The following is a 22,860-nucleotide window of genomic DNA, read 5'->3' on the forward strand; positions in this document are numbered from 1 at the left end:
TAGATGGACTCATCCATTCACTGAAGTTGAAGGAGTAAAAATCCCCAAGCTCGAGGCAACTTGGACCTCTAAAAAAGAATGGACTACTAATGGCAACTCTAAAGCTCTTTATGATATTTTCTGTAGAGTAGATGCACAAGAGTTAATGGGAATCTCTAAGTGTACTGAAGCCAAATAGGTGAATCTTGCATAAAATGAGAATGACAGAAAATTGAATCTCTAAACTCAATCAAATCTAAGCATTGGTGATTAGTTTGCTTTAATGATCATAAGTAATTCTTATTTCAGGATTCTATTTAATCAACTAGTCGTTACCCTAGCATGATCTCTAAATTTTCTACTAAACTAATAAGTCAGCAAGAACTGCTGATCCCTCGACCTCACAGTTCATACCGATTTGGGGCTAAGGTGTTCACGGATAGGCCATAGCAATTTTGGGATAATTCCAACCTAAATGACTTCCTAGGATCGTCAAAACTAGGGTTTAAGTTCTTCCTCTCCCAAACAGCTGATCCGCTAAGAAAACTCTACATAGTAATTAATTAATCACACTTCAACTCACTAATCCCCCATAAGAGGATTAGTTCTACATGGATTTCATAAACACAATAAACTTGATAAAATAAACAGACATTAAGAGTAACTCAAGAATAGAGTGTAAAGAGAAATCCTGATTGTATTTAATTGATTAATGCAGAATCCACAAAGAGTTTGATAGAATATACAAATCAGATTCTTTGACGAACACTAATTAAAATAAACTGAAAATAAATCTAAAACTTAAGGGAAAAGCTTAAAACTAAATTTACAAAGAAAATTTGATAATATCCCAAAAGGTCCCCTCAACAAGGGTTTTAAAATCCTTTTATAGAGTTAGGGTTGTTTTCGTCCTCAACCCTAGGTCAGGTAATGTTCTCGTGTTAACTTTTCATTGTGCAGATTAAAACGCCCCTGGCTCTTAAGTATTTTCTATGCAAGGTTGATGTTGCGACACTCTAGTGCCTGTGTCGTCATATCAAAAGTAGTATGCTTAGGTTCAGGGTAGCTTCAAGGGTGTGTTGCGACATCCCATGGCTATGTCACGACACGAAAGGTAATTTTGTGATTATTCCATTTTGCTCCGTTTGTTGCAACATTAAACTTCTCGTGTTGCAACACAACGACCAGTATTGAGTTTTTATGCCCTTGAATGGTCTCCTGCACACTAAGTATATTTTTAGCTCACCTTTAGGCCTTATTCGACCCTTAAGGTGAATAAAAGACTTAAAATGCACTTTTTATTAGATTTAAACTAAACTAGGAAAACATACTAAAATATAATGAAAATGTTTATATTTCAACTCATTAACTACGAAAACTAGTTTAATATGCTAAAACGAATTATGAGTGATCAAACTCCCCCACACTTAAGTCATTGCTTGCCCTAAAGCAAGGCGAATTGAAAAAAAAAAAAGATGACCCTTAAGCAAGTAGATTACAAAGATTGGTCTTGGAGTCCATAACTAAGCATTTTCATATTTGTACATAATCTTGACATGATATATAAATGACTTGCCACCCTTAATATCAAACACCTAAGTTCAGTATATTACAAAGTACACAGTCATTAAGGTTTTCAAATATATGAGTCCATTAACAAATTATACATGTATTTTGATTATCCTAGAAGAATACAAACAATCATTAATGCAATTACTTAATATGATGTCAATTCATGAATAAGTCTACCTAGATCACATAGAAATTTTTAGTTTGTAGCATTTTGAAGCTTAAGATAGGTATGGAATTTAAAAACAGGAAGCAGCAAAATGGTTTCAAGCATGAAAATAGTTTGGCATATCATCTTGTTCCCTATTCTTCCTGTAACAGCTCGGTTTTGATCCTAGTCAGAATAGTGGTTTCAGACCACAAATCTGAGTTAGAAAAATATTTTAATATTAATTTCCCACAAATCTGAGTTAGAAAAATATTTTAATATTAATTTCCATGTATTTGATAAGTGGATTGATGCATGTGAAAGTCTCTAGTGAAAGTTTAACTGTTTGTGTGCTTAATTTGCAAAAAAAAGACCAAATTGCATAAAATATAAAAGCTGTGTGCTAGATGTTTAAGTGCTTATTTGAGTTGGCTTTCTAGAGTAAAGGTCCTTATGTGGTTAATTGACCATTGGAAGTTTGAATGGACATAAAAGGGCATGTGTTAGGTGAAATTATAATGGTTTAATAAAGGTTATAATGGTCAAATGTTTAATATGTTAATATATGTTATAACAAAACTTGAAAATAGGCATTTTATGCTTTGTTTGTGCCGAAAATTGAAGAACAAAAGAAAAGATAAAGAGTTCTAGGGTTCGGCTAGTTGGAAGCTTAATTCGGGTATGTTTTTGCTTCGATTTTTGATAATTTTTACGTTTTTATGATTGTTGCTAAGTGTACTATAAAGCCCATGCCTCAATTTCTGATTTTGTTAATGATTTGGAAATGTGTCATGGATGAATTCATGAGTTTTGTGTTGTTAAATGGTGAAATATGAAAGCATGATGTTAGGTTTATATGTTTTGTCTTTGGATTTTAGATGAATTTGAGCAAATTGGACTAATTTATGAGAATGTTATTTTGAGGGACTAAAATGTGAAATAAATGAAATGTATGGACTTGTATGAGAGCCATGAAAATTCGACTAAGCTTGTGTGCAAACAAATTTTGTGTATTTTGTGAATTTATGAAATAGGGACTAAAGTGTCAAAATGTGAAAATGTGAGGGCTAGTTTGTAAAATGCCCTAAATATGTGTTTATGGATTGAATTGAATTATTTGGTGAATAAAAGGGTTAATTTTGAATACATTTAGATCAAGAATGGAAGAATTTAGACTTAGGTCGAGGAAAGTCGAAGGTTATTGAGTAGACAGTCCGAGTCAACAAATTCTGAGTACGAGGTAAGTTCGTACTTAAAATATGATGTTAAGTATGTTTTGATGTATGTATTATACATAGGTTGTATATAATCGAATTGGATATTATGGTGATGAAACGGAAGTTTTGGCACTAAGTGTTCGATTTAAACTAGCTTTGGCACTAAGTGTGCGATACCGACTTAGTCTCGGTTATTTGAGATGGCACTAAGTGTACGAAAATATTTAGCTTCAGCTAACCTTATATCACTAAGTGTGCTAATATATAAAATACAAAAAACTTATGGAAAGTCTTATAACATTCAACATGAGGTAAGTACAAAAGTGAATAAGTACGGGAAGCTTCAAGTATGTACATTGCCTAAGTGGTAGATGATGTTATGTATATGAATCTCATTGAGTTGATATAGTTATATGGATTGAAATTGTGCGAATAGTCATAGGTTATCATTTTATGTTCATATATCAAGAATGTTTTGAGTACGAGCTTACTAAGCTTTTGAAAGCTTACTCTATGTGATTTCTGTCTGTTTACAGTTATCGTAGCTACTGAAGGCTCAGGGATAGTCGAGGATTGTCACCACACTATCGATCTCATTTTGGTACTTTTAAAAATGTAAATATTTGAAGTATGGCATGTATAGGCTAGTAGTTGTGAAGTAAGTTTTGTGATGTATATAGTTAGCCATGAGTTTTGGCTAATTTCTGTTTGAACTCATATTTGATAATGGCTTTTTATATGTGATTTAATTTGGAATTATGGCATGTATCAATTAGATAAAGGAGAAGGTAAGTTTGGAAAGTTCATGGTATAAGAATGGATGATGTTTTTGATATAATCTTACATTATGTTCTAGTATAAAAAGGTAAGGTTTATAAGTATGTAAATGATTGATAATATTATGGCATGAATGATGTATGTTTTAGCTTAAAGAATGGTCGATTGGGTTGTACATATATGCTTGATTCCTTGTTTGTAGGGTGACCCATAATGGGGTGGCAAGTTGGCTTAAACCAAGACTGCATTATGCCACACAGTCAAAAGCCACGGGCGTGCTTTGTGGCCATGTTTGTTTGGCAGTAACCTCTTAAAAATCACACGGCTTTGACACACGGGTGTGTCATATGGCCGTAGGCATAAGTCAGTAGCTAGCTAAGTATCACACGGCCATAGTACACGAGCGTGTCTATGGGCCATGGGTGAAAGTCAGTATGATCACCCTGTTTAGGCATGGCTGGTTCACATAGGTGTGTCTGATACCCGTGTAAGGCACACGGCCTGGTCACACGGGCGTGTGACCTTAACAGAATAGAAAAATTTCCTAAGTGTTGAAAGTTGTGAACATGTTCGGTTTAGTCCCAACCTCTTACTAATGCATGTTTAAGGTCTTATTGACCTAAGAAAGGGACTTATGTTGATGTTTGACTATGATGCTATGAAGTTTGTGAAATGATTGCGAAGTGTTTTGATATGTTTGGTAATGTCGCTTAACCCTAGTCCGGCGATGGATACGGGTTAGGGGTGTTACACTTCCCCCCTTAGTAACCTGTACCTACTCACCACCTTATTTCTCATTCTCTCACCTTTCTTATTTCTCCATATAGGAAGTCACAGCCCAATACAACAACTATGGCTAGCTCACGAGTTTTTCTACTTTTGTAACTTTCTTTTTTTTTCTTCTTTCCAATACATTTCACTCATAAATTCTTTTACTTTTCAAGTTCTTTTTCTATTCGTTTTGATTTTCTTTTTCTTTTTTTTTGTTGCACATATTGGCTAACCTACAATCACTATATCACACTAATCCTTCTTATTTCACTCTGTTTTTACAAAAATATATCTACTTAATCCTCAATACGTATGACTAGACATCTATAGTCATACAATTCAGGACCAAAGAAAAATGGTAAATACACATTAACATTTTTAGCTCAGGTTTTGTATGAAGGTTTATCAGGAAGTGTTTTCTAGCTCAAAAATAGGTACTAAGGATGAATAAACAAGGTTACCTTTTTGGCTCTAGTTGTATACCAAACAACACCTTAGGTCATCTCTAGGTATTTCAATATTTACAAATTTAATCAATCAAACAATTATAAATTTAATAGCTTATCATACATACTAACATGCTCATTTCCCTGTATTCTCTATATCATTTGGTATATTCAATTACTCAATGCCTATTTATAGCGTAATATATAGAACTTAGTAGTCTAATAATAAAAAAATTAAATTCATTCACTATCGTGCCAAATTTATAGTAAACGCGATCAACCTATTTACATGCTCCTAACCAATCATTTGTATTTCTACAAGCTCAAGCACACAATTGACAATAAAGAAAATTCCCTATGTTACCCCCCACACTTTAGATATCACATTGTTGCTAATGTGCAACCCTGAATAGATAAGGAAAGAAGTTACCTGATTGATTGTGACATTGCAATGGTCTAATGCTGAAGCTTCCATCCTTGTTCGTTATAAGTTTGAAAATGTTATGCTCCTTTTATGTAAGGTTCCTACACAGAAAACTTGAAACAAAAAACAAAGCAAATATAAAAGCCTAATGTTAATCTACTCTTAAAACGATAAAAATTAAAATTATCCAAGATTATTACAATTTCAAATAAAAATTAAAATTTTAGTCTAATCATCCTCATCTTCCTCAAAATCCATGTCCCCTCATTCCTCTTCTCATTCTTCGTCACTCTCATCTCTTTCCTCATTTCCTTGCTTTTTTGTCTCATGATGGCTATGCATTGGGCCAAACATATTTGGCGGATAATTAGGTACTTTCATGTTGTTTCACCTTGAAAATTCTTAAAGAATAGGGTCTGTTTCTTGCATCTATCTTATCATTCCGTCTATTTGTGCACCACTGCTCTTGCTCCTTTCTTGTATGGATGTCAGTTTTGCTTTTCTTTTAAGCAAAGCTAGGACATCTATCTTTTTATTTTCTCCTTTGATTCCAATTTATAATATGCTTTCGATTGAGTTCTACGTACTAAATGTACATAAAATAGCCTATTAAGCTTTTTTTGGGCTCATGAACTGCTCGTTCACTTCTATTGGAACCTCTACACTTTTGCAAAGTGTTGTCACAATATGAGGGAAGAAAATCCTGACCTTTTGGCCACTAACACAACACTTCATACTTTGGTGGATCTATTAACCTATGCATATCTGCTTCTTCTTTAAAATGTCATATAACAAAATAGCTTAGAACGTATTGACATTAGAAACATCAAAAAGAAAGTGTAATTTTAGTGCAAATAGATTGCATCTGCATTTTCACTAATGGGAATATTATAGCTTGATTGAAATTGGTCAAAAGTTCGGTTTGGCTGGAGGTTCCATTCACCTTGATTTTCAGTTAAATATTTGACAATGCTATCCACATTGATATCTTGAAATCTCATTAGATCAATGTTTTCTAAACAAAATTAGAGTCTAATAAGGAGCATCGTAATATTTACAAATCCTTTTCGGAGAGAATGACACATCCTTACCTCATACCGTTATCGTTTTCCATATGACACCATGTGGTCTCCGAATTTCCTCGTCCCTAAGAACAGCGTAAAATTCTTACTCAAAAGGAATAATATTGTTTTCATTTGGAATTCTGCAGAAATGCTCCTATTTATGATATCGTACTAAAGACCAAATTTCATTGCAAAGAACCTGTAACACCTCTAACCCGAATCCGTCGCCAGAACAGGGTTACGAAGCATTACCGGAGTTTAAAGAACAAATAATAGACATTTCATAACTCTTTAGTAATCATATCAGATTTCATTCAAATTTCATCATATATTCCCTTACACGAGCCTTCGAGGCCCAAATCATGCATTAGAATTAGGTCGGGACTAAACCAGGTACTCAGAGAATTTTTCGTGAAATTTCAAAAATTTTCCTAGGTGTAGGGGTCGCACACCCGTGTCGTCAGGTCATGTGGCTCACACCGCTAGGGACATGCCCATGTCTTAGGCCGTGTAACTCTCTGACTTGGGTCGCACAGCCAAGTCACATCCCTGTGTGCTAAGCCGTGTGTAGGTGTAAGGGTCACACGGCCAAGGCACACGCCCGTGTGCCAGGCTGTGTGATCAATTCTGAGCATTTTGTTTTGACATTTTAAAGATGCAGGGGACACATGGCCGGGTCACACGTCCATGTGCTAGGCTGTGTGTCACACACGGCTGAGGCACATGCCCGTTTCTCTACCCGTGTGGACGAAAATAGGCTATTTTCCAAGCCACATTTCTCATCCTTCTTGTCTTTCACCTACACCTACACCAACACTTAAACACATTCACAAACCATTTCAAAGCTTTCAAAAAAAGTCCAAATCATGTCTTAAACATGACATAATATCACATACAACCAATGTACCCTTACCACAAATAACCATTTATTATCATGTTAATCTATCTTTCATATTTATTTATTTACCAAATGTACACATGCATGGTCACATTCATTTTCAAACATGATAGATCCACTTATAAACATATAAAAATATGTCAAACACAAGCCATTCCAATGGCTAGTTTCATTCAACACATTTACATGTCATTATTGGCTAAATAACCTATACATACCATTATAACCATAATTGATTTACTGTATACTAAAATGGGCTAATAGATAGTGTGAGTGATCTTTGCCAAGCTTCCAATCCAACAAGCTTCCGAATTACTATTGAACAGGGGAAAATAAAAGGCATTTAAATTCAATATAAACATAAAAGGCATATTCAATTAACTGAATCACGAGCCCTAACACATATCCTCATCACCCGTGTTAGTTATACATTCCACTATAATATCAAGAAACATATATGGGCTCAACAATAATCAAATTTATTCATATGCTTTTCACATCATGTATTCATGTAACATGTACAAATCATATCCCTGTATTTCAAGTTCAATTTCATAATAATTCATCTCAAGCTCAGATTATTCCATGTCAGAACTTTACTCATTAAATCATTCGAAATATCAATGTCACACAAATAGTATACTCAAGATGTAAACGTATTCATCAAATATATTTCATGTACAGATATCATCATCTCATGTTTTCATATATCATGTATCATCATTTTCATGTATTTTTGCCAGATACTTGTAATAGTTCATTTCCTATTCATATCTTCTCATGTCAGGATTTTTTCTCGTTGAATTTATTTGAAATATTGATGGATACACAGGTAGTACACTCGAGGTGTACAAATCAGGATCCGTCAATTCATAATCAGGGGTACCTGTTAGGGCACATAACCAGAGAGCACACTCTCGAGCCACATATTAGGTTGCTCAGATGAGCTATGTAACCATGTAACAGGGCACTTATCTAAGCTGATTAGGAAACTCATAAGAGTTTTACTTAGGAAGCTCATAGAGCTTATTAGATATCTCTGAAGAGATACTATCAGGAAGCACTGGATAAGGTAGCAGAGAGTTCAAGTGAGCTTAACAAGGTGGTCATGAAGAGCTGCGTTTGTGTTCGCATTATATGCAGGATCACAACCGATCGCATATCAAGACGCTCAGAAAGAGCTATGGTAGTGCGCAACACATGCTAAATCACTACCGATCAGGTGCTCGCAGGAACTATATAATATGATGCTCGAGAGGGATTTTATTAGGATTCTCGTCTAAGCTAAATCTCGTTCGCAACATATGCAAGACCTTAATATTAATACAGGAAAATAATGTATCCATCTACTTTCATTTTTTCAAACATGATTTAACATTTTCAGGCATTATCAGGCATGTGATTATTTCATACATTTATAATATTCACAATACTCAAATAAACACATTTCACATACATTTCAAGCATAAAAGTAACATTTTTATCATTTATCATTTATCGGGCATTATCTATTATCGGATTTTGTCGGATATGTTTTCAATGTCATACATATATGATATTTATACAATTCACATACACAACATTTAATTCAAGCATATAAATATACACAATTTAGTTACACGAACTTACCTCGACAAATGTTCGTGTAAATAAAATCTACTAATCCGACATTTTCTCTTTTCCTCGTTTTAACTCTAAATTTGCTCTATCCAAATCTATATGAGAAAATTTAACATCAATTTAATACAATTTAAACTAAATTCATTCCAAGTAACATCTTAGGAAAAATTACTAGTTTGCCCTTAAACTTTTAATTAATGACGATTTCGTCCCTCGGCTCGGAACATGAAATTCATGCAATTTAATCCTTGTTCCAAGCCTAGAAGATTTTTACATGTAACATTTACAGCACATGTATTTCATAAAATTCAAAATTTTTCCATGAATTTTACAACTTTTCAATTTAGTCATTAAATCATGTTTTCATCAAAGTTTACTTCGTAAAAGTTGTTTATCTATCAACAATCTTTCATTTTCTACCATAAATTTCAAAATTTCAGCATATTCATCCATGGAAAAATTTTCATACTTTGATAACTTTACAAATTAATCCCCAAAATAGCTAGATTAGGTTATCCCGATCTCAAAAATATAAAAATTATGAAAAATGGGACTTGAATACTTACCTAATTAGCCAAGAAAGCTTTCTTTCTCTTTCCTAGGGTTTCCATGCAATTTGGGGAAGAAGATGACATAAAATGATGATATTTTGTTATTTAATTAATTTATCACCTTTTATTTTTATCTTTCCAATTTCATTCTTTTCTTTATTTTATTTTCCATGGATGAATCATTATCCTTAACAACTAAGCATTTTTAAGGGTCTAATTACCATATAAGGACCTTCACTTTAAAGTTCTATAGCTATTTAATCCTTTTAGCTATTAGAACTCAACTTTTACACTTTGTGCAATTTGGTCCTTTATCAAATTAAACATGTAATCAGTAAAATTTCTTTACAAAATTTTCATATGACATTATTATCATAAAATAATATTAATATAATCTTTATTTCCGGACTTAGACCCGTGGTCCCGAAACCACTGTTCTGATTTTACCAAAAATGGGCTATTACAGAACCATTGATGGTTTGAATCCTCTTTCCTGAATAAAGGTTTTACGTTGAAGCTCGAGGAAATATTTTTTGGCATTGTGGTTTCAAAATTTTAAAGGATTCAAAACTATTTGTGGTTCTTGTATATTTGTTTTTAGATTTCCTAGGTGGGATATTCAGTTGATCATATTCTAAAAACTAACAACCTATCATGCAATGTAACCAATGAAACTGTAGAAATAAGTTAGCAACCTTAACCTCAATTAATTTCTTTGAATTCCTTATGAAAGCTTTGCTCATTGTGGATGTTGGTCCTTTCCACTTGCACACAAAAGATAGTAGAAAATACAAATTCGGTGTAACAACCCGTTTTTGGGTCAAATCGGAACAATGGTTTCAGGACCAAAAATTTGAAGTAGAAATATTTATTTTATTCTTATTTTAAGGTCTACAGTATGATACAATAATTGTGTAAAAATTTCGTTAAGAAATTTTATCGATTGGGTGCTCAATTTGACTAAAAGGACTAAATTGCAATAGGTGCAAAATTTAAATTCTATAAGTTAAAGGTGTCTAATTGTTATGAACCTTTAATTAGAGGTTCTTAAATGGAAATTAGACCATTATACCTTTGGATGGAAAACAAAATTAACAAATAAAAAGTCCATCTTCTTCAATTTAGTCCCCCATAGCCAAAAATTTTAAGGGAAGACATAGCTAGGGTTTGGCCAAACTTTCAAGCTCGATTGTAAGTGCGTTCTTGTCCCGTTTTTAATGATTTTTATATTTTTGAGATCATTGTAACTTGATTTAGGTATTTCAAGGACTAATTTGAAAGAAAGCTAAAGTATACAATTTTACTCATGTTGAATATGTTTCTATTTTGATGTTTGATGGTAGAAAATGCATGTTCGTTGTTAGTTAAACAATGTTTGTAAAGTGATTTTCGATAAAAACGTTAAATAGGGACTTTTTGGTAAAAGTCTATAAAATGTTAGAAATGTGTGAAAAAATGAAAAATGTGGTCTTTTATGAGTACAAATAGTATTCAGCTAGGCTTGGGTTGTGATAAAATTGAAAGAAATTCATTTTACGAGCCTAGGAACTAAATTGTAAAATGTCAAAAAGTTAGGGGTAAAAATGTAAATTTTATCATAATATGTTTTTGGGCTGAATTGTATGATGTGATGATTAAATAAGTTAAATGTGGTATTATAGATCAAGAAAAATGAAGTTCGGGTCTAGATCGGCGCAAAAATAAAGTAATTGACGAATAGATCCCTTTGGCTGTTTTTGTAACCGAGGCAAGTTCGTATGTTAAATAGGCTTTATTACCATTTTATTTTTATTACTTTAATATTGTATGAATTGTATAAACGAATCTATAAACATGTCCGACGACGTTGTGGCAAGCGAGAAATCCCAATTGAACCTTATGAATAGATTAGGATACAAGTAACATGTCACTAGGGTTTTATGTTATGTGATCTGGGTGCTGGTCCTGTACGTCCTACCTGTCGCTGAGTATACCATCATATGTTGCTATTACTTGACAGCTTGTGTGAGTAGCACCGAGTAGCTACGTCTTGACTGGCAGCTTGTGTGAGCAAGCCTGTTAATGGCTCGAGAGTGAGCATATATGTGTTGTGAGATAGAGGTAGCTATGGCTACATATGTGGCACCTTGTGTGCAAGGTTTTCCTGAGTATTTGATATTATTATTACGAGTGGTTCATTGGGTATAACAATGAGGAGACTAAGTATCAAATGTGGTACAGGTATGTACTTAAAGCTTGTGATTATTAATTCGTGAAATGACGGTTTCAAGGTATGTTGTGCTGAAAGTGAATTATGATCATGAGATTTTGGTAACTTACATTATCTTATGTTATATTACTTGCATGTTAATGTGTGGTAAGGTTTGCTTATTTCTTTCATACGAGTTTACTAAGCTATATAGCTTACTCCGTTTTATTTTTCATTTTGGGTACCAATGATTTTAAACATTTTGAGAATATGGCATGTATGGAGGCTTGGTCATTTTGTTATATGTGTCGTTATGAATGTGACAGCCCTAAAGTGACCCTAGTCGGGAAGTGGTTTCGGGGCCACAAAACCGAGTCATAAAAATAATTAGCTGTCATATTTGATGCTTATTATATGTATATATGCATGTGTGAAAATTTTATGTTTGAATTTTGTCAATTGTAAGTGAATTTTATCAAATAGGACTTATGTGAGAAAATTTAGAAATGTGCTAGGCAAATGTGAAATGGCCTATTAATGCATGTTGTGAAAATGATGGGTTTGCATGTCAATTTACCCAAATTTAAGCTTAGTGGCCAGCCATGCTATGAGTGGAAACATGTCACAAACATGTTATGTTAGTGATGTATGTTAGGAAAAATAAAATAAGGAGTATGGGTAATAAAGAAATGGAAAAAAAAAGAGGAAAGAATGTGTGTGATTGTCTCCCCCTATTGCCGTGAGTGGAAGAAAAGAAAACAAAAAAAAAGTGTTCATCCTTTGGTTCATCCTTGGCCGAAAATTCTAAGGAAGAAGGAAGGAGTTCTTGCTTCATGTTTGGTTTGGAAGAGGATTAGGAGGAGGTTCGGCCATACTTGTATCTAGATTAAGGTATGTTGATGTTGTGCCATGAGATTCATGCATGTTTTTAGTTGCTAGCTTGAGTTCTAATTAGCCATGGTTCAAATCTTTGCTATGTCATGGGGATGATATTCGGCCAAGGTGGATTTTGTGTTAATGTCATTGCATGCTAAAGGTGGAGCTTGTTAATGATACATGTGATGGTGGATTGATTAACTCTTGGATTTTCTTTTTAGCATTTTTGAGTGAGACATTAAGTTCTTTGTTTAACCATGATCAAAATTGAAATGGTAAGGTGTTGTGATGTATTCGGCCATGGTATATCCATAAGTATGATTTATGCTTATTGCATGGTAGGTAAGATTTGTGTTTTGGATTTATGTTTATGTTTGGTTATAATCAACCTTGTGATTCGGCTCTTACACATATATATATATGTTTGCACATGATGTATTGGCATGACATATATAATATCTCAAGGTATATATTTTCATATGATGGTGTTTCGGTTATGGAGTAAATGATGGATGCGTATTGAGTTATAATATGTAATGCATTAGTTAGTAAAATGTATGCCATTTGTGTGTGGTATTAAGTATATAATTGGCCTCAACATAAACATGCATATTCGGCCACATGAATGAGTACATAGGTTGATGTGTTTGTTCGGCCATAGGTAAGCATATTGAAGGATTTATCTTGACTTAGAAAATTCGGCTAAGGAGAATACTAACTAATGTGTTGAGTTTGATTCATGATTCCGTACATATGTGACTTTGATGTCTAATGAATTATATATGGGCCAAGTACCTTGAGTTCCTCTTTTCGATGCTCAAATGATTAAATCAATTTATTTGTTAAATTAAGCTCAAGAGCAAAGGGGAACTAAATCCGATAAAGGGAAGGAAAAAGTGGTCGAATAGCCATCGAAATCGTTCGACAACATCCGAGGTAAGTTTTCGAGTAATGGAACTTAGATTATGATTTGATTAGATCATATTTTAAGTGAATCAAAATCATGCTCTTTGTATATGGCTATTGAGCCGAAATTGCAAGAGTGATAAGTGTCTTGTGTTTGAGTTTTGCTAATGAAAATGAAATACGGATGTGTCATGATTTATTGTTAAATGTGCATGGTTATTCGAATGATGTCCGGGCTAAGTCCCGAAGGCTTTGTGCTAAGTGACCATATCCGGACTAAGATCCGAAGGCATTTGTGCGAGTTACTAATTCCGGGCTAAGCCCGAAGGCATTGGTGCGAGTTACTAATTCCGGGCTAAGCCCGAAGGCATTGGTGCGAGTTACTAAATCCGGGTTAAGTCCCGAAGGCATTTGTGCGAGTTACTATAACCGGGATATGTCCCGAAGGCATTTGAACGAGTAGCTATATCCGGTTAAATTCCGAAGGTACGTGATTCGGGAATGAACGATCTTGCTGTAAAAATTTCAGTTAATACGCTTGTAACATCCCAACATTGAGGTATGCTTCGTATGTGCTTTGAATTAGTTGAGCTCTTACAAATAAGTATTCGCTCAGTTGATAAATGAGCTACCGGCCTTTGGCTAAGTTGATCTTTGTGTATGAATATAAGGGTTGGTAATGTGAAGTAAGTATGATATTGAAAATTTGTGCATATGAAATTATCTGTTTAGCTACATGAATGCTATACTTTGGTTGTGTCTAAATTCTTTGCTCAAAACTTACTAAGCATTTAATGCTTACTCCGTTTCTTTGATTCTCTGTTTTATAGATTTTAGTTCTTCAGCTATCGGACTCGGGATTTTGAAGTCGAAGTCGCCCACACTATCAAAGCTCCTTTTGGTATACTTTTGGTTGAACTTTGAAATGGCATGTATAGGACTACCCTTTTTGTTGTGGGTCATGGACCCTTTGGATTTGTATAATTTTGGATAGCCATGCGAAAATGGCTTATATATGTTTGAGCATAATGTTATAATCATTTGGTATGGATATGGTTATTGAGAGGTGTGGATATGCTTAACAAGGATTGGCCATGGGAATGGTTAATCACTATCATAATTTGTGCTATTTATGCTAAAAGGGCTAGTTGAATCATGGAAACTATGAAATAGGTAAAGTCTACCTTAAAGGCAGATGCTGACAGCAGCAGTGATGTAGATTTGGAAAATCACTAAAAATAGTAAGAATGGAATTAAATAGTGAATAAATTATGTAAACGAACCTTTATGAATCTATTTTCATAGGAAAGTAATGAAACGATCATATGAATAGTATGTTAAGAGATATTCAGGTTTTCGTGAGACAGGGCCAGAACGGTTTCTGGATTCCCTGTTCCGACTTTGGAAATTCATTATAAATTAACCAGAGATAATTAGAAGTCATGCCATATATTAATAGATTCCTTTTTGAGTCTAGTTTCTATAGAAACAAATGGCATCAGTATTGAAGCTCTGTACAGGGAGATATCCAAGTCGTAATGCGCAAAGGTCAGTGTAGTCGATCCCTATAACATGGGAGACTTTGACTAATAAACTGTACTAATTGGCCCGACCAAAAATTCTAGAAAAAAATTTGTAGATGCATATATGAGTCTAGTTTCAGGGAAAAATCACGAAACTGATTTTCGAGTTGTGAAACTCAAGATATAATTTTTAAGGTGACAGTGATGCAGTTAGCCAGCTTGCCTGGAAAATTTAAAATGGATTGTGCAAAGAAGTGATTTAAAGTCTGCAAACCCCTCGTGTCCGACTCCAGCGACGAACTCGGGTATGGGGTGTTACAATGAATTTGGCCAAATGTATTGACATGTAATTATCAAAGGCTTGATGTGGTATTTGGCCATGTAACTTGGCTCATTTTGGTTGAATTGGTTGCAAGCTTATATATATTAAATATGCATGCATGTGCAATTATCTCTTGTGTGATGTGGTTTATAAATGTTTGATAAACGATTGAATGTGGCTTAATGGTTTTGTTGTTGAATGGTAGATTGACTCATTGGTATGCTAGGAAAACTAAGTAAAATTATGCATGTTATTGGTAGCTATATTGGAATTTTTAGAATGTGAGTTTGGTATGATTTGGATTGGAAAAATATGATGTTGTAAAAATGTTGAGCGTGGATAATGAAATGACATGATTTGGCTTTGTTTGTGAATGTTTCGGCTACCTAAATATGCCGTGATTTATGCCATTAAGATTGTGGATGCGTATGTGCAAATAAGGGTGACAAATGACTTGGTAAATAGCATTTATTTTGCCCACACAGGTAGACACACGGGCGTGTGTCTAGACCGTGTGTGACACTCGATCTGCCCCATGGGCATGTGTTTTGGCCATGTCCCCTGCACCTTAATTTTGAGAAACAGAATGCTCAAAATTGAGCACATGGGCAAAGAGATGGGCGTATGTCTTAGCCGTGTGAGGGACACGGCCTCAAGCAAGGGCGTGTGTCCCAACCGTGTGGAGTCTGCACCTATTTTATGAAAATTAAACTAACCACACTGTAACACCCCGAACCCGAGACCGACACCGGAGTCGAACACGAGGTGTTAACAGACTTTAAACCCCTTATAAAAAATATTTCCCAGACACTGCCAATCTGCGTACTAGTCGCTTTAAAAATCATATCTTGAGTTTCACAACTCGAAAATAAGTTTCGTGATTTTTCCCTGAAACTAGACTCATATCCCCATCTACATATTTTTTTCTAGAATTTTTGGTCAGGCCAATTAGTACAGTTTATTAGTCAAAGTCTCCCATGTTACAGGGATCGACTACCCTGACCTTTGCGCATTACAACTTGGATATCTCCTTGTACAGGGCTCCAATACTGATGCCGTTTGTTTCTATAGAAACTAGACTAAGAGAGGAATATATACATATATGGTATGACTCCTAATTATCTCTGGTTAATTTATAATGAATTTCCAAAGTCGGAACAGGAAATCCAGAAACCGTTCTGGCCCTGTCTCACGAGAACCTGAATATCTCTTAATATACTGTCCGTATGATTGTTTCGTTACTTTCCTATGAAAGTAGATTCATCAAGGTTTGTTTACATAATTTATTCACTATTTAATTCCCTTCCTAATATTATTAGTGATTTTCCAAATCTACATCACTGCTGCTGTCAGCATCTGCCTTTAAGGTAGACTTTACCTATTTCATGGTTTCCATGATTCAACTAGCCCTTTTTGCATAAATAGCACAATTTATGATAGTGATTAACCATTCCCATGGCTAATCCTTGTCAAGCATATCCACACCGAATGATTATAACATTATACTCAAACACATATAAGCCATTTTCGCATGGCTATCCAAAATTATACAAGTCCAAAGGGTCCACGACCCACAACAAACGGGTAGTCCTATACATGCCATTTCAAAGTTCAACCAAAATTGTACCAAAAAGGGGCTTTGATAGTGTGGGCGACTTTGACTTCAAGATCCCGAGTCCGATAGCTGGAGAACCAAATCTATAAAACAGAGGAGCAATGAAACGGAGTAAGCAATTTATGCTTAGTAAGTTTTGAGCAAGGAATTCCAGCACAACAAAGTATAGCATTCATATAGCTAAACGGATAATTTCATATGCACAAATTTTCGATATCATACTTGCTTCACATTTCCAACCCTTATGTACATACACAAAAGATCAACTTAGCCAAAGGCCGGTAGCTCGTTTATCAACTGAGCGAATACTTATTTGTAAGGGCTCAACTAAATTCAAGCACATACGAAACATACCTCAATGTTGGGATGTTTCTAGAGTATTAACTGAAATTTTTACAGCAAGATCATTCACTCCCAAATCACGTACCTTCGAAATTTAACCGGATATAGCTCCTCGTTCAAATGCCTTCGGGACATAGCCCGGTTATAGTAACTCGCACAAATGCCTTCGGGACTTAACCCGGATTTAGTAACTCGCACAAATGCCTTCGGGACTTAACCCGGATTTACTAACTCGCACCAATGCCTTCGGGCTTAGCCCGGAATTAGTATTTCGTACAAATGCCTTCGGATCTTAGTCCGGATATGGTCACTTAGCACAAAGCCTTCGGGACTTAGCCCGGACACCATTCAAATAACCATGCACATTTAACAATAAATCATGGCACATTCGTATTTCGTTTTCGTTAGCAAAACTCAAACACAAGACATTTATCATTCTTGCAATTTCGGCTCAATAGCCACACACAAAGAGCATGATTTTGTTTGCTTAAAACATGATCTAATCAAATCTTAATTTAAGCTCTCTTACTCAAGAACTTACCTCGGGTGTTGTCGAACGATTCCGATAGCTATTCGACCACTTTTTCCTTCCCTTTATCGGATTTATTTCCCCTTTGCTCTTGAGCTTAATTAAACAAATAAATTGATTTAATCATTTGAGCATCGAAAAGAGGAACACAAGGCACTTAGCCCATATTTATACATTAGACATTAAAGTCACATATGTACGGAATCATGAATCAAACTCAACATTAGCTAATTTCCCCCCCCCCTTGGCCGAATTTTCTAAGCCAAGACAAAAGCATCAATATGCTTGCCTCCAACCGAATACATGCAACACCAAATCTTCTTCCTATGGCCGAATATGCATGTCTATGTTGGGGCCGATTATATGCTTAATACTTCCTACAAGTATGGTTACTTGTATTAATTATAAATATCATCTTGTTTCAAGTTCAAAACTTGGCTAATACACACATATATACACTAGTAAAGCATCCTCTCCCTTTCCATCAATTTAACACATGCATTGCTCATTAACATACAAAAGTTATATTCGGCCTTAGCACACAACTTGCTAGCCGATTCTTCCCCATCTAGCAACCAATGCACATATGTGCTCACTCAAAAATGCTAAAAAGGAGAGTCAAGAATCATCAATCCACCATCACATGCATCATTAACAAGCTTCATATTTAGCATGCAATGGCATTAACACAAAATCCACCTAGGCCGAATCTTAACTCATCTTCATGCCTCATCACCACAACATCAAACATCAACCAAGAATGATGCATCCATGGCCGAGTGTCATTTCCATCACATAGCAAGATTTAGACCATGGGCTAGGTAGACTCAAGCTAACAACTAAAACATGCATGCATCTCATGGAACATCATCAAACATACCTTAGCCTAGCTACATGCATGGCCGAACCTCTTCAACCTTTCTTCTTCCTTCCTCCTTAAAACTTTTGGCCAAGGATGAACCAAAGGATGAGCACTTTTTTTCTTTGTTTTTCTTTCTAGTTTCGGCAAAATGGGGGAGGGGAGAAACAACCACACACTTTTTTTGTTTTCATCATATTCCCTTTCATTATTTAATTTCCATGCTCATTATTTTATTTTTTTCCACCCATGATGCACCAACAAGACATGTCTATGACATGTCTTGCCCATCACACTTGGTCTACCATGCTTGTCATGGCCGGCCACTACTAATAGGGGGGAATTTGACATGCAAGTCCCCCCCTTTTTCCACATGCACTAATAGGTCCTTACGCATTGACCTATCACATTTTAAAATTTTCTCACATAAGTCCTATTGACTAAATTCACATGCAATCGACTAATTCGAAGCTTGAAATTTTCACACATTCATAATTACATATTCTAGACAATAAATATCACATTCAAACATTTCGGTGACTCGGTTTAGCGGTCTCGAAACCACTTCCCGACTAGGGTCAATTTTGGGCTGTCACAACTCTCCCCCACTTAAGAAATTTTCGTCCCCGAAAATCTTACCGGTAAATAGGTTTGGGTATCGTTCTTTCATCGAGCTCTCGATTTCCCAAGTAGCTTCCTCGATCCTGTGTTTGAGCCATAACACCTTCACTAACGGAATCCTTTTGTTTCGCAACTCCTTCACTTCATGAGCTAGGATACGCATCGGTTCTTCTTCATAACTCATATCGACTTGAATTTCAACCTCTGATGGGCTAATTATGTGCGATGGATCAGATCGATAGCGTCGAAGCATCGAAACATGAAAGACGTCGTGAATCTTTTCAAGCTCAGGGGGCAAAATCAATCTATACGCAACCGGACCAACTCGTTCGGAGATTTCGTACGGCCCAATGAATCTCGGGCTCAACTTGCCCTTACGGCCAAACCTGAGTACCTTTTTCCAAGGCAAAACTTTAAGGAACACTTTATCTCCCACCTGATATTCAATGTCCCTTCGTTTCAAATCCGCATACGATTTTTGACGATCTGTGGCTGCTTTCAGACTTTCACGGATTACCTTTACTTTCTGTTCGGCATCCTTAATCAAATCAACTCCAAAAATTTTACTTTCACCGAGCTCGGTCCAAAACAATGGTGTACGGCATTTACAACCGTACAAAGCCTCGTAAGGTGCCATCTTAATACTTGATTGAAAACTATTGTTGTAAGCGAATTCAGTCAAAGGTAAATACCGTTCCCATGAACTACTGAACTCGAGGATGCAACATCTCAACATATCCTCAAGTATCTGAATTATCCGCTCAGATTGACCATCGGTTTGGGGATGAAAAGCAGTGCTAAAATGCAGCTTGGTACCCAAAGCTTCTTGCAATTTCCTCCAAAATCGTGAGGTGAATCTCGGATCTCTATCCGACACGATAGAAATAGGTACCCCGTGTAATCTCACAATCTGAGAAACATACAATTCGGCTAGTTTATCCAATGAAAAATCCGTACGCACGGGGATAAAGTGAGCCGACTTAGTCAGTCTATCAACAACAACCCAAATCGCATCCTTCTTACTTGTTGACAATGGCAGTCCGGACACAAAGTCCATTGTGACTCGATCCCATTTCCACTCGGGTATCATGATCGGCTGAAGTAATCCAGAAGGCACTTGATGTTCCGCTTTCACTTGTTGACATATTAAACATCTCGAAACAAAGTCGGAGATGTCTCGTTTCATACCATGCCACCAAAACCAACGTTTCAACTCGTTGTACATTTTCGTACTCCCCGGGTGAATTGACATTCGGCTACAATGGGCTTCGTTCAGAATCATCGAAATGAGTTCCGAATTCCTTGGAACACACAAACGACTTCTGAACCTCAAACAATCATCATCATCAATTTGAAACTCCGATTCCTTGTTCGGAGCACACTCAGCCCGTTTTGCAACCAATTCATCATCAACTTTCTGGGCTTCACGAATTTGATGAATCAATAATGGTTTGGCTTTTAATTCAGCTACTAACACATTGTCGGGTAGAACAGACAAGTGCACATTCATCGCTCGTAAAGCAAACAATGATTTCCGGCTTAAGGCGTCCGCAACCATATTAGCCTTTCCCGGGTGGTAATCAATGACAAGCTCGTAATCTTTCAACAACTCAAGCCAACGTCTTTGTCGCAGATTTAAGTCTCTTTGAGTCATCAAATATTTCAGACTTTTGTGATCCGAAAATACATGGCACTTCTCACCAAATAAGTAATGTCGCCATATTTTTAAAGCAAATACGATGGCAGCTAGTTCAAGATCATGGGTCGGATAATTTTTCTCATGTGGCTTTAATTGTCTCGACGCATAGGCCACCACTCGACCTTCTTGCATCAATACGCAACCCAACCCAAGTAGGGATGCGTCACTATAAATGACAAACTCTTTGCCTGATTCGGGTTGCACTAAAATTGAAGCTTCAGTCAGATAAGTTTTTAGTTGATCAAAACTTTTCTGACATTTCTCCGTCCATTCGAACTTAACATCCTTTTGAAGTAGCTTCGTCATTGGTGTGGCTATCATCGAGAAACCTTTGACAAATCGTCGGTAATAACCGGCGAGCCCCAAAAAGCTCCGAACCTCAGTAATATTTCTCGGAGGTTTCTAGTTAAATATGGCTGAAATTTTGTTCGGGTCAACTTGAATACCCGATGCGGATACTACATGACCCAAGAAGCTAGCCTCTCTTAACCAGAACTCACACTTACTGAACTTAGCATATAACTGCTTATCCCGCAAAATTTGCAACACTAGCCTTAGATGCTCAGCATGTTCGGTCTCATCTCTTGAATAGACCAAGATGTCATCAATGAACACAACTACGAACCGATCCGAATATGGTCTGAAGATCCGATTCATCAAATCCATAAATACCGCAGGGGCATTAGTGAGCCCAAACGGCATCACTAAGAATTCGTAGTGACCATATCTCGTTCTGAAGGCAGTTTTGGGTATGTCCGAATCTCGAATTTGCAACTGATAATAGCCCGATCTCAAATCTATTTTTGAGAACATTGAGGCTCCCTTCAGTTGGTCGAACAAATCATCGATACGCGGTAACGGATATTTGTTCTTTATCGTCACTTTATTCAGTTGACGATAGTCAATGCACAACCTCATGGTTCCGTCCTTCTTTTTCACGAACAATACTGGTGCACCCCAAGGTGAGAAACTTGGTCGAGCAAAACCTCTATCCGTCAATTGTTGCAACTGAGCTTTCAACTCTTTTAACTCGGTTGGTGCCATACGATACGGAGCTATCGAAATCGGCGTAGTCCCAGGTACAAGCTCAATACCAAACTCTACCTCCCGAACAAGTGGTAAACCCGGTAATCCTTCAGGAAAAACATCCGGGTATTCACAGATTCGGGTTTCTTGTCTAATTCTTTGTCATCCAGTACATACGCAAGGTATGCTTCGCACCCTTTTCTTACATATTTCTGGGCCAACATTGCTGATATTACAGCTGGCATCCCCTCCAAGTCCGTAGACTCAACTCGGATTACTTCGTTATTTGCGCACCTCAAATCAATAGTCTTGCTTTTGCAATTCACAACCGCATCATGCGCGGTCAACCAATCCAAACCAAGAATAACATCAAATTCATCAAACGGCAAAAGCATCAAGTCCGCCGGAAAATAGGAACCTCGAATTTCTAGGGGACATTTCTTACACACTTTGTCGACAAGCACGTAACGACCCAAGGGATTTGACACCCAAATTACGAACTCAGTAGACTCAATAGGTAAAGTCTTACTGGATGCTAAGGTTTCACATATGTAAGAATGAGTAGAACCGGGGTCAATCAAAGCAATTACATTAGTATCAAAGAGAGTAAAAGTACCGGTAATAACATCAGGCGAAGAAGCATCCTCGCGGGCACATATAGCATAAGCTCTAGCAGGCGCACGAGCCTCGGATCTGGTCGTAGCATCTCTAGATCCTCTCTGGCCACCACTAGCATTGCCCGTATTTCCAGATGGTCTACCTCGAGCAATGGTAGCACCCGGTTTCCCACTCTGATTTTCATTCTGTTCAAACAACCTCGGGCAATCTTTAATGTAGTGGTCAACTGATCCGCACTTGTAACAGGAGTGGTCAGGGAATCTACAACTCCC

The sequence above is a fragment of the Gossypium hirsutum genome, chromosome A11, assembly GCF_007990345.1.
Source record: "Gossypium hirsutum isolate 1008001.06 chromosome A11, Gossypium_hirsutum_v2.1, whole genome shotgun sequence".
NCBI classification, from domain to species: Eukaryota; Viridiplantae; Streptophyta; class Magnoliopsida; order Malvales; family Malvaceae; genus Gossypium; species Gossypium hirsutum.